This window comes from Eschrichtius robustus, chromosome 14 (genome assembly GCF_028021215.1).
Source record: "Eschrichtius robustus isolate mEscRob2 chromosome 14, mEscRob2.pri, whole genome shotgun sequence".
Lineage (NCBI taxonomy): Eukaryota > Metazoa > Chordata > Mammalia > Artiodactyla > Eschrichtiidae > Eschrichtius > Eschrichtius robustus.
The window spans coordinates 56,582,555-56,594,442 of NC_090837.1; positions in this window are offsets into that span (position 1 = coordinate 56,582,555).

Consider the following 11,888-nt stretch of genomic DNA (forward strand, 5'->3'; position numbering starts at 1 on the left):
TTGTCAGCACACAGTGCAGTAACATTGATGCCTCTAGCCCTGAGAGGCTCAGTCTTCTGACCAGGGCCCTGGAGAAATGACATTCCCTTCGGTGGACGTTCCCATATTGCAATCACTGTGCATCAGAAGGGATGCATCATACACCTAGAGTGGAAGAAGTAAAAATGGAAAGATGAACACAGGTGGGATCTGTGAGGGCTTTCTGAAGCAAAGTTTTGAAACTATTATGGAATATATATTTATTGCCATAGTGTTGTAGCCTAAGACACCTGTACTACATACTGATGGGGGGATGGGGCCTGGAGGGATGACATAACTTCTAAAACCATCACCTGTCTAGACAGAGACAGCTCTGAATAGATTTCTGGCCCTCTGACTAATCAAAGTTTTTCAGTACGCTCATCACACTCTAGTTTGTATATAGGTACATTCAAATTTATTGACTCATTCAGCCATTGAACAAATATTTACTTGTTTGTTTATTTATTTATTGAGCATCTATTATGGACACTGGGAAAACAGTGTTAGCATCTTATAATTTATGGTCTGACAGCAAAGCAACAACAACATATAATTATATAATATGTTAGGTATTGAAAATTTTTATGCAAGAAAAAATAAAGCAAGATAAGGAGTTTGAGTGTTACAAGAGGATTTTTTTATATTAACTAATCAGAGAATCTTTGATCATGAAAATTCAGCAGAAACATGAAAACGGTGAGAGAATAAAACCTGCAATAATTTTTGGAGACAAGTCTGCTAACCAGAGGGAAGAGCAAAGATAGTGAAGCAGGATGGAGCTGAAATTTACCTGAGAATCAATCAACTGGGAAGCCAGTGTGGTCTGAGCAGAGAGAGCATGCAGAGGATGAGGAGAGGAAGTTGGAGGATAGACAGGGCCTTGTAGACAACCATTCAGTGTTTGGATTTTATATTAAGAGTTACAGGAAACCATGGTAACTCGGGGGCAGGACATTAAAATTATGTGATAAAGATTTTAAAAGAATTACTTGAGCTCCTCTGTTGAGAGTCAGGAGGTGAAGAATGGAAGTGAGGAGACCAGTTAGAAATCTAGTACAGTTGTGCAGTAGAGAGAGACGGAGATGATGGTGATTTGCATTAGAAGCAGCTATGTAATTGGTGAGAAATGAACAGATTCAGGATGTGTAATGGGAAAAATAAGCCGACATTATTTGTTTATTGCTTTGAGGTGGGAAGTGGTGGGGGTGGTGAAGTTTGCCTAAGCTAGATGAATGGTAGCACCATTTACTGAGGTAAAGATAAACATTTTAGGGGTCTAGAGAGTATACATTTTATCTCACATATGCTATGTTTCTGATTCTTGGGGACATCTAAGTAGATAACTTACCCATGTACAAAAGGGCTGATTTTCATACATGAATGATAATCGGTATTTCAGTAATATTTTAGGTTACTGGCAGAGTAATAAATTCAAATAAAGACAATCCACACAAAATATTTCTGAGCAGACTACTCTAGTTATTTCACTAAATATAATCCTCCATTTCTGTATAACCTAAAGAGTGTTTTCTCTTCCTTCTTCCTTTCTTGTTTGGAAGGTGGAGGCAAGATAGATGGGAAGGAACATGCTCAGTAACGTGCTGCAACCTCTGTGCATATTTCCCAGGAGACTGTCATTATGAAAGTATGTAAAACACAATGCTATACATAGTATCACAGATGTCAGTAGAACTAGAAAAAAAATGTTTAATGGACTTTCAAGTTGCACAAGTATACTGTGGCTGATTAGACTGAACACAATTTCTATGGGTGTGATCATCTATTTGTTGTGACATCACAGGCATTTCAATGCCACTTAATCCCCACCTCACCATTCTCAGGTAACTTGTTTACCTCCATTCAGTTCTTCTGGGGATTTATCTTGTCCCTTCATTTGGAACATGTTCCTCTGTCACTTTATTTTGCCTAATTTGCTTTTTTTATTTCTATGTATTTGGTAGATTGGTTATGTTTTCCAAACTTGGAGAAGTGGTCTTTTGTAGCAGATGTCCTAAGTGTCCTAGCAGCCCACTCCCCTCTGGTCACCAGAGCTAAATGCTCTAGGAGTGCCCCCTATATGGGCTTTCTGGGTCCTTCTGTTGTGGCAGGCTGATTAAGGTGGGCAGTCTGGTAGGCATGGCTGACCCCAGCTTTGGTTGGTTGCCAAGCACTGCCTTGGGTGGTGGCTGCCAACCATTGGAGGGCAGGGTCGGGTCATGAGGCATCTGGCTGCAGAGGCCTGGGGGATCCTAGAATTGGTATTGTCTCACTGATGAGTGGTGCTGGGTCCTGAGGCATCTGGCTGCAGGATCCAGGGTTCCTAGGGCTGCTGCCTTCCCACTGGTGGATAGGGTTAGGGCCCAGGGTGTTCCGGGTTCAGTACTGGCCCAATTGTGAGAAGAACTGTGTCCCAGGATCTCTGGCTGCAAAGCCCTGGGGGTCCCAGAGTTGATGTCTGCCCACTGGTGGGTGATACCTAGTCCTAATGGATGGATGCAGGGCCTTGAAGTGGTCCCGGAGCTAGTGCCAGCACACTGAGTGTGGGGCCATGTCTTGGGCCCTCTGGTGTACAGGGCCGGGTCCCAGGATGCCTGTGGGCTCGGACGGCCTTAAGGAAGCCAGCCTGTTGATGGTGGAAGCTGTGTCCCTGCCAGGCTAGCTGCTTGGCCTGAGGCATCCCAACACCTGCACCTACAGGCTGGTGGGCGGGGCTGGGTCCCAGTGCTAATAAGCTAGAGGGAGAGTCCCAAACTGATGCTTGCCAGCACCAGTGTCCACATGGTAAAACAGGCTCCCAAAATTGTTCTGCTAGTGTCTCTGTCCCCAGGGTGAGTTCCAGTTGCCTCCTGCCTCTCTGGGACACTCTCCAAGATCAGCAGGTGGATCTGACCCAGGCTCCTTTCAAATGACTGCTTTTGCCCTGGGTCCTGGAGTGTGTGATATTTGTGTGTGCCCTTTAAGAGTAGAGTTTATTTTCCACAGCCCTCTGGCTCTCCTAAGAGTAATCCCCACTGGTCTTCAAAGCCAAATGTTCTGGGGCCTTGTCTTTCTGGTCCAGGACCCCTGGGATGGGGAGCTCAGACTGCTTGTTCCTTGGAAAGAACTTCTGCAATTGTAATCACCCTGCCATTTGTGGGCTCCCCACCCAGGGGCATAAGTCTTGACTACGCCATACATCTTCTCCTACACTTATTGTGATTTCTTCTTTATAGCTTTCATTTTAGAAGATCTTTTCTGCTAGTCTTCTGGTCTTTCTTGTCAATAGTTGCTCTGCAAATGGCTGTGATGTTAGTGTGCCTGGGGGAGGAGGAGAATTCAGGGTCTTCCTATTCAGCCACCTTGGCCACTCTCCCTATGATCTTCTTCCTGAAGCTTGATGGAGGGGAAAAAAGTCTTAGCACCCTTAATAGAAAGAATTTTGAAAGTGCAAAGTGAACCTGTAATAAGTAACATGAATTTAGATGGCATGAATTTAATGAGCATGTTGAAAATAAGTACGTGCAGAAATAGTTTAGATAAGTTAATTGATTCAATCAATATTTTTTAAAAATATTTATTTATTTATTTATTTATTTATTTGGCTGTGTCTGGTCTTCGTTGCGGCTCGCGGGATCTTTGTTGCGGCACGCTGGCTTCTCTCTAGTTGTGGCGTGCGGGTTTTCTCTTCCTTAGTTGAAGTGCGGGGGTTCAGGAGTAGTGGTGTGCAGGCTTAGTTGCCCTGCAGTACGTGGGATCTTAGTTCCCTGACCAGGGGTCAAACCCATGTCTCCTGCATTGGAAGGCAGATTCCTTACCACTGGATCACCAGGGAAGTCCCCTCAACCAATATTATAAATAAAAATTTAAAACTGGCACCAATTGTCCAGGATTTGTTCCAAATATGTGAGAATAATTTCAGAGAAAACATAATACTAGGCCTTCCAAGATATAAAATTCTTCTCTGAATGGACATTGGGTTTGAACCCTTGCATAATTTCTCCTTTTATTATGTAGCACAGGGTAGCAACTAATTCTTGTGATTATCATACCAAAAATATGCCTTTTCTTATGCCTTTTGCTTTATGAAATATCCATCCCCTAGACCTCAGTTATTTCTTCCTCATCCAGTGTCATCTTTGGGTGAAAGTAAAGGAGATATTTTTCAACTTCAAAGTTTTTATATCCTTTGTAATCTAATATTACTTATGGTGCAGGGTTAGTCTGGTTTCTCAGAATATAGTTTCTAGGAAAGATGCTAGAGCAAATATTACCATGTTGTACACCAGCCTAGAAGACACAGATTTACTCGTTTTACTTTAAAACATTCATTTCCAAATGCTGGGGGGAGAAAAGCACAAACACTTTCATTTTAATAACTGCCTTGAAAAGGTACTTATTCAACTTTTCGAAAGATACAGAGTTGAGGATGACATTAATTTCCTGAACTGCCGAAGATTTACGGGACTGAATCTATCCCTCTGTAGGTTTCATTCTCTCATCTAATGGTCTTGTCTGGCCCACTTTGGCCATAATCGGGATATCCTGAGGCAGGAACAAAGCTGAACAATTTAAGGCAGTGACCTTGCCCCTGGACAGAAGTGGTTCAGCACCTTGTACCAGCAGATAAAAGGATTCGTATGTATTTCCCTCTGGATATAGTAGACAGCTGGCAAAATCGTATGCATATTAATCTTGCATGGCACACACATCTTCTCAGGTACAACAAATATATTTTTAAAATCTTTGGTGCATCAAGCAAGGAATCATCCGACACTATTCTTTAAGGCCTGATGAAAAGTACTGAGTGACATATTAGATTTCTGAAGTTTTCGGGGGTGGGTAGGTATTGGGGAGCTTACCCTGCTAGAAGGAAGAGGATAGAATGCACTTCCATTGCAGCAAAAACAAAATGCTTTATGGTTCTTAAAGTTCCTAAGGCAATCACCATTAAACCCTGGAAATTATTTTTTATCTACATCATGAGAGGGGAGTAAGGGCAGAATGGTGTTTAATGCTTTTCCTTTCAGGAAAGTTTGTAGCATTTCAAAGCCTTTGGTGTCTCCAAGTTAAACTGAATCAGTACAGCCACAGAAGTGTACCTCCTCCTCCACAGACCTTCTCACCGGATGTTTTAAAACCTACTGCTGTGTGTAACTGGAGAATTTAAGGCATTTTATGTGTTTGGACAATGAGCTTGAATGCAGAGCTTTATAAGGCTAGAAAGGTACATGAATTAATAAGTTTATAATTTCATTGACTTGGTAAGGAAGGTATATGGACCAAGGCAAGAAAATTCATGGCTAACATTTAAATCCCTGATTTGGGATGTCCCTCTCACATGAAAGTAAAGTACAGATGAAACTCATGGGGGAAAGAATATATTGGTGTTATTTGTGGATTAATTTCAAAGCAAACTTCCTGAAACACTTTCATCTGTTTAAATCACATTTTTACACCCTGTTACTTCACACCAGTGATAAGAGATGTGTTGGAAAGAATAGTGAAATATAGTCTTCTCCTTTTAGTTAGGAAATATTTCCAACATCTCTGAAACAAAGGATTTTGTATGAGAGAGGCTGGTCTGCTTTCTCTTTGCCCTTCTGACAATCTGCCCTCCTGTCCCATTTAGATGTGCCTACCCTTCTCTTTCCCTGCCCTCCCATGCAGCACTCACTGAGAGAGCACCACATCTGAGTTACCACACCGGTCCTTATATTAGTTCCCCTCCATGGAGCTCCCTTCTCCCTGATATCCAACTCATCCTTCATTTCTGTCTGAGGTTTTCTAAATTGTAATCAAAGATGCACACATCCAATATTTACTGACTACCTTCTATACTTATGCCACAAGTGTCTTTTACAATGTAGCTATTACAAAACAAGATCTCAAATTATATGTGTGTTATGTGTATACATTATCTATATATTATATACATTACATAATTATATACATTATATGATTCTATAACTAGATAATTACATATATATGTATATATATATGTACATATATACACACACACACAGGAGAAAGAAGAGAAAAATTCATCATTTGTATTCTTCATAACAATAATTCTGAGAAGTATCATGTTATACAATCGAGAACCCTGTTTCCAAGGCAGGGGTTTTTCTTAACTAAGGATCAGGGACATTAGTGTATTTAGGTGATCCAGAAAACGAAACAAAAATCTAACAAACACATACACACATACATACACACACAAAAACCACATTTTCCTTGTATATGTTTTTAGAAAATTAAAATGGGAAAAGTACTCAAGATCAAATTATGTTTAAATTGTGTCATTAATGTATAGTTTCTAATATTCAAAAGCTACAATGTTAGGTGTGCTGGTCATCACCACCAAAGTACAATGGCAGGAAGAGTTATTGGGAAGGGGGAACATTGTGATTGTAGATGGGAGCCTCAGTTTATGTCCAACCCAGCTAAAGTTATAAAATGTCAGAAAAGGGGTGCAGGTTGATGTTTAAAAATCATTTAGTCGATATAATTTTTTCATCATTGTTTCAAATGAGATCCTAGATCAACAGTGCTTCTTGTGTTGAAATATCCATAACAAGGGAAGCATTTAGTTAATAAAAGTGCTTCTCTCCATTTTTACCATGCACTAAACTGTGTGTGTGTGTGTGTGTGTATGTGTGTGTGTGTGTGTGTGTCTGCAAGTGGTGGGGGATAAAACTTGATTTTTAAAATCTTTATTTACACATACTTGAAGTTACCCCAAGACAAAGAAAGAAAACTATTGTGCAGCATCTTAGATTGCTACTCTTACTGTAAAGAAAAGGAGCTATGCAAAATTGGAACAATCCTGGGGAAAATATGGAGCTTGAAAATTATCAGACTGCTCTGTGGCTTGAAGCAGAGCAAGACAATGTAAGCAGGGCTTCTGTCAGTTGATATCTTTCACTCCATAGAACAGGTTATTTAGTTCAATTTTTTGAAGCAAATCATGGAGAAATTGTCAAATATGTCATTTGCCTTCATCTTATAACAGTATTAAACTATTGTGAGCTCAGATGGCTTCTATTCACATGCTTTAGTCACCACCATGGCTGTCCTAGGAGAAAAAATATCCATTTCCTTTTGAAAAAGATGCTTTACTGGAAGGTTATATTGGTGATAGAATTCTACTGGAACTGTCTTAGCAAAGTATTTCTTTTTATTGATTTCTCTACAGGCAGGAGATTCACAGATAGCTGTAAACATTGAGGAACAGTTTGGGAATTTCTCTTTAGAGGACCTTATTTGTGTTTTTTGACACAGACAAAAAACACCTCCCCTCCTTTTGCAAAGTGAGATTTGAGAACCCTTACTTCTTTTGCTAATAGTGACCTTAGTTTTGTAAATCTTGGATTTACCAAAATCAGATTGATCAAAATTTGCTGTCGTCAAGTGTAAGGTTGGCATTAATTAATTGTCTGAGGTGACATGTCAGTTTGTATGTCAGAGGTCATATGAAAATTTTAACATTCACTCAGGCAAGTTTAAAAGTGAGGTTCACTTAGAGTTATTGCATCTGATCTTTTATTTGATTTGCATAATTTTGTTATATGCTTTTCTTCAAAAAATGGCAATATCTTAATAAAAATGAGAGAACATATGTACAAATTAAAGCTAAAAATGACAGTACTTATGACAGAAAATAAAACAAATATCTGAGTTCATACTGTTATATCATAAATGCTGATATGCATTCATATTTTTTAAATAAATGAGAAAGAAAAGACAGCTCTTCCTTACAGCAGAATTCCATAAATAAATGTAATATAAAAGAAGGAAATATAAAATCACTATAAGACAAACATCATAGTGAAATTTTTCACAGATAAGTTCCAGTGAATTATTCTAAAATTAATGGGTTAAAGCTTAAGATGAAAGGGTATACACATTATCAAAGTAATTTCCCCAACGTATTTATAAACTACAGTGAGAAAGATGGTAACTTTACCGTAAAGAAACCAGAAGACACCACCTTAATCAAGTGATCACAGTTAACATCGCCAGAAGTAAGAGATATCAGCCTCATGACCTCTTTGATATGATATATTGGGGAGGACACAGCATAATTTCTGGGGTATTGCTGCTAAAATACATGACCTCATCCCAATTAGGATAAAATATCAGATAAATCCAATATGAGGAACATTCAACTAAATAATTGTTTGGTACTCTTTAAAAGCATTAAGATCATGGAGGACAAAGAAAGGCTGCTGAACCTTAAAGATTGAGGCAACTAAGGAAAAATTTTGGTAAATGTGATGTGGGGTCCTGGAGAGACTCTTGGAACAGAGAAAGGACAGTTCATTATTGAACAGGTAAAATTCAAGAATGTCTTTAGTTTAGTTAATAGCACTATAGCAATTCTCATTTTCTAATTTTGAGAATTGTTTAATGGTTGTATAAGATATTCATATTAGAGGAAACTGAGAAGGGATAAATTGGAACTCTCTGTAATCTTTTGCAAATATTTTTAAACTTAAGTTTAAGGTAGTCAAAAATGTTCATTTGAATTAAACTATCAGTGAAAGAAGTTTAACATTTGTATGTCTGTCTGTGTATACTATAAACCAGGGGTCCCCAACCCCCAGGTATCTTGGCCTGTTAGGAACCTGGCCACACAGCAGGAGGTGAGCCTCAGGTGAGAGAAGCTTCATCTGCTGCTCCCCATTGCTCGCATTACCGCCTGAACCATACCCCCCTCCCCCCGTCCGTGGAAAAATTGTCTTCCATGAAACTGGTCCCTGGTGCCACAAAGGTTGGGAACCACTGCTATACACCATCTACCAATAGATAATATACAATTTGTTTCCATTTTACTAGAGATATGTTCTTATTTTTTTATTAGATTTAGAAATTGATCCTGAAATTTTTAAAATCACTTCTGCAAAAACTTAAGATAACCAGTTCCTTGTTTGGTTTTATAGAACAACTTTTCACATTCTCCAGCACCTCCTCATCTTTTCCTCAGTCCTTACCTTTCCTCAAGTAATCTCCCATGTCTGACCTTGTGAATTACTGAACCTTTCCCAAGGAACAAACCATGGGTCAGTTTGTGTTTTATTTTTTAGATTTCCCAGAAGTCTAAAAAAAATTATGTGCCCTATGAGAAGACCATGTGGATCCAGAAGAAATGTTTTTAGTGTCAGGGAGCAAGAAAACTCAACTAGAAATCCAAACTAGATTACAGTGCTGGCTCTACCTCTAATTTGCCATTTAACTGCAAATCTCTTAAGATTTTCTACTTTACTATGCCACTGCCAACATCTTGTAACTCTCCAAGGCTTCAGTTTCCTATCTATTAAGCAGGAATAATGCTTAACTTGCAAGATTATTGTGAATACCACATGAGACAGGAGAGAAAAAGCACAGTGCTTGGCAGTGATGAGTGATAAGTAACAGTTGTCAATATCTCCATTTGGTATTCTCAAAGACAAACTAAGTCAGAGCAAAATTAATAAGGTTGGGACCACTTTCTAATTGGTCTTCAGGTACATTTGGCAATACTTGGTTGACTGCAAGAGAACAAGAAAACAGTTTGGAGACATGTTAAAAAGGAAGGATATTCAACATTAGGATGAAGATGCTTCTGTGACCAATCAATTCCTAGAACAAGTTGGAGGGGTGGTGGATGGGGTGATTTTATGGGGTCAAACTGTCATATTAATCTTTATGGAAGTGGCTGCCTTAGCAGGTTGTGTCTCAGTCTCCCTTTTGGTCATTTTCCTTACTGGAATCAAGAGATCAACCTTGACTCAGGCTACTGTGCTATCATCACTAGATCATCATCAACTGACTATGTTGCGTGCCATCATAGGCATCCTGCTTAAAGATTTTATCCTCATAGTCTATCTTGTTGTGTAGCTGAGTATTGCATGATCATCTGCTGTACAGTCCATCAAGACAGCAACTGCCCTACAGCATTTAACATCCTGGAAATGACACACTTGATGACTGATATGCACCTTTCCAACAAGGTTTAAGAGAGTAGTCTTTCTTTGATGTCTCTCCCAGTAAACAAAATCTCCCATTTGAAGATTATGAAGAGGCTGTTTAGGAAAATGTTGCTGAAGGGTAGTCTTGACCTACTAGTGATAACACTGGTGTACATGAGTCCTTTAAGTTATTTTGCCATGTCTGCATGTGGCAGAGCAGATTCTAGGGTGGGAGGTGAATTACCTGCTGTGCTTTCCAGTCAGAAATTCATAGGCAGATAACTCACATGGCCCCAAATGGATGGCTTGGATGGCTACAACAGCTAGGGACCATGCTTTTGGTCAAAGGAGTTCAAGAATTTCTGAGAGGTTTGCTAGTCTCTGCTTAAGAATGCCCTTGTTTCCTTCAACTTTTCTAAGTGAGGTGGAGTATGGTGGTGAGGGCAGTGTAGTTTTTGAGTGAGAGGAACTACTTAACAGATTTCTTCTATGATAGTTCCTGAAAAATGTGTTCTTCTATTAACTTGGTATAAAAGTCTGTCTGTCCCAAGTTGGAGTCATAAAATAAAGCAGCTTTTTAGCAACGGTGAGGGCTATAGGTTTTCACTACAACTCCTCCATATCTTGCATTTGAGGAGTATACTAAGACATGGATTAATTGATGAAAAGTCAGGTAAGCCAGATTTGTAGATCCTGAGGAGGATTCTAAGGTTTTCACTGACTACTTGTCTGTCTTTCGCATGCTTACAAAAATCGCTAATATTATTTCTAGGATCAAGGCTTAAATCTAGTTATGGAGGACATTCTAGGCTTATGAACTGAGTGGACCTTAAAAGGAATTGGCAGATGAAAGTGGTAGGAAACTTATGAGTAAAAGGTTCAGGGAACAGAGAGGAAGAAGGTGGGCCTGAAGAACTCTGTATCTCTAACTAGAGGTACAGCGGGGTATGAGGAAATATGAGGTGCACAGGAGGTAGGGTTCTAATGGGGAAAGCTGTCCCTTCTTTAGCGTCATCAAAATCTTTTCTTACTTTGGCCAAAGAATCTTTTAGAGAAGTTAATTTGAGTCAGAATTTCACTTACAAACTTCAATGTACCAATTAAAATTTTTCCCATTGGGCTAAGCAATTGTATTCCCCTTTTCCCTAAGTTATCTCTCAAATGAGTAATTTTTGCTAAATCAAATGCTCCCCAAAGTGGTATTAGAGACCCACTTCACTGGCATTTGCTAAATGACATTGGTGAAATTCTGCCATTTAGAGAAATAGGCACAAGAGTTAGTATTGTAAAAGTCATATAGGAAGGTAGGAGTTTTCTCAGAGGCGTAAGAGGTTTAGATTAAGGAGAGCCCATAAGATCTGGTCAGTCAGTGGAAAGTGCATTTTGTGTCTCAAGCCTCTTACCTTAAGTTTAGTTACATCTAAACACAAATTTGAAGAGGTGTACCCCACTCCCGCCCATGGAAAAACAAGGAGAATAATCCTGTGTGCAAGCTCTCAGGATGAATAGTCAGGATAGAAGGGGAATCTCTTCCAGTTTTGTTGGTGACTAAGAGCAAAGTTTGTTGCCCTCAGAGTACACAGGTCTGGAGAAAACCACAAACTCCTCAGCCTGGGAAGCTGGTTGGAACAACAGACTCGTACCTTGAGACTTCCTTCCTTACAACTAAACATTTAAAAGTACAACAAGCAGAGGCAGATCACCAAGGATGTAAATCAAAAAGGGAATTTCCAACAAATGCAAATACCTAGGAATGGACAAATGAACAAAATACCAGAACTCTTAGACAAAGAGGGTGGACCCAGTGAAGAAGACTGACTATTTTGAGCAATTGGAGAAGCAGCTGCAGCTGAAAAGACCTGGGTGGGTTCAGCTCCTGCTCAAGAGCCGAAGTCCACATCACAGGTAGATCTGATGGTGTCCATGTGTGGCACTGAG